Source organism: Strongylocentrotus purpuratus, unplaced genomic scaffold (genome assembly GCF_000002235.5).
Source record: "Strongylocentrotus purpuratus isolate Spur 01 unplaced genomic scaffold, Spur_5.0 spur5_scaffold_7, whole genome shotgun sequence".
Classification (NCBI taxonomy): domain Eukaryota; kingdom Metazoa; phylum Echinodermata; class Echinoidea; order Camarodonta; family Strongylocentrotidae; genus Strongylocentrotus; species Strongylocentrotus purpuratus.
This window is the reverse complement of record NW_022145613.1, coordinates 6,143,175-6,145,731: the sequence shown is the minus strand read 5'-3', so window position 1 is coordinate 6,145,731 and position 2,557 is coordinate 6,143,175.

Sequence of the window (2,557 nt, the reverse complement as noted above, 5' to 3'; positions counted from 1 at the left end):
ATTGGTTAAAACATCACGGAAAATCTGAGAAACTGTCTGTTAATCTTCGCTGGAAAAATGCCTGATAGTTTCAATCATTTGGGAATCGCAGACAAAAAGCACTGTGTCCGCGCTCGCTCAAAGGAAATATTAACACGTAAACCAATGGGGATCGCAGCATGAGGGCATTTTTAAAAGACTATTGACCGGTAGGCGGGTATGAGGGCACTTTTCAAAAGACTATTGACTGGTAGGCGGGTATGAGGGGAATGACTAAAATCACGACTGCAATTTCGACCAATAAGATGGCTAAATTTTTAAAAGAGAGGTATATAATGAACAACATTGACTGTTTGAATAGTACCAGAGACCGATTATTACTCGACTTGAATGAAAATGATATCGCGTTGTTTGTTCATTGCATGCGCTCGGTATACTAGTACGTGATTCTTCGTATTATTAAGATAGCTATCCATGGCAATAACTTCAAATTTGTGACTCCACAATGCAGGTGATATGGCATTTTTATCACGATCACGTATAAAGACAGTATCGTATATCATACTGTATGTACTATATGCATGTGATCAGTTTCGGTTAAATGGAAGGCATGGAATCACAAGCGTGGTTATGCATCATATTTTGCTCACCAGTTCAGGTTTCGAAACCAAGCCTAATTAACGCAAATATTTACAATTCAAGTCACACCCAATTACAATACTGCAGTCTGCATATTCAGAACCTCCTGAATAACCTTTGGAATAATGAAATCGTGATCATGGAAATATGTGCCAGTTTCTATTCCAACCACAAGAGTGTTTCTGTCATGAATGAACATATCTGACTTTGTGAAATATCGTCTTTTTTTTCTCTTCAATTTTCATTTTGCTTTTCATAATGGTTTCATCGTGCATGATGAGTAATACAAATGCGGTGAAAACATTGAAAATGGCTGTTTTGATAGATATCCAGTTTGGATGGAGATCCAATTTTGGATCTAGCCAATAATTAACGTAGGTCTAAAGAATCAATCACATTAACATATTCAAATGGTAACAAAAACTGCAAAAGAAGACAAGTTGTGGCATACTGAACATCACTGCCCATCCCAGCTATACAGAAGAGATCTGTAATCCCGTATAACTCAGTCACAACGCCAAACCGACTCCACTTCGGCTCGCAACCGGGTAATTCCCGCCCATCAGTTCAGACCAACGAAGCACACAAAAGACCGACGACAGACCGAGCTCAAAATTACATTATCCCCAATGGCAAGGTCGGTTTGGAGTCGGTTTGTAGTCGACATGGAGTTGGTAGGCGGTGTAACGGATGTCGCCATATTTTGTCTCGGTCTAGCTGGTGCGGTATGGTTGATATAATATTAATGATATAGGGCGCTTTATACAGGTCTTTCCAAGCGCACAGGGTATAGTATATAATTATGCACAATGTTAGTAACTAACTTACCCGTCACAATGTAGAGACAGGGACACATCTAGCTGAAGACATCCTCTCTCATCCCGGTCCAGTTCACTGTGTGGATAGAAAATGAAGATATGGCATGGTCAGAGGTTTGGATGTGTGAAGAGGAAGCCCTGCCGGTTAAATAGTATAGAAGATGAACAGTTTCTGACCTTGACACATACAAGTATATATCGAAACCATTCTTTGTTGATTTAGCTAATAATAACAAGAAACTCGAGAGGGAGTCTCAACGTGCAAACAATTCTTAGCAGCTCATGAGGAAGTTTAACAAAGGGGAGGCTAAATGTTATGAAGTGGTGTAGTCAGATAATATAAGGGCAGAGTTTCACATATTGTTTGAATTACATCAAAAATATCAATACACGTACCAAGGATCCATGACACGTGGAGATCCCAACAGAACCTACGTGCCTTATGACTTGATACATATTTGACTTTTTTTTAATTGCACAATGTCTTGATTGCAAGTCTTACCCCCATTGCCATGACTTAACAAAGACGCTATAATATAATGTGTTTGAAAGTAATTTGAAGGTGACCAGCTGAGATAATATTCATATCCGAGACATCCCTCTTCCTTGGAATTTCCTTTCAGTTCCGCTTTCTGAACTTGGAAGTAAATTATAAAAAATAATATTTTACTTGATTTCATATCGCATTATTATTTTTCATTTATTTCAATATGTGGAAAATCTCGAACAAACATTTACATAGCAACATACGCCTATCATGCAAACATAACAGAGGAGGGAGATAGTTATAGGGTTTTCATGTAATGTAGTTTTAAGAAGCAAAATTTCCTCAAATGCGAAGTTCTTAATAATCAAAAAAGAGAGTTTGACTATTAATGGCATACACTAATACGTATAATGACTCTACCGATGATATACAGCACAGAGCTAATTGTTCAATTATATAGAACATAATAAAAATTCAAAAATTGCCAATAATCAACTGATATGATAGCCATTAGAATTGCGGGTTGACTTAGAAAAATAGATAAATTAAATCAAGCAAGCAATTACTCTCGGTAAATGCATGCACCGAGTTCAGAAAACAGAAATGGATGTAAACAGGAAATCATTAGGATCAT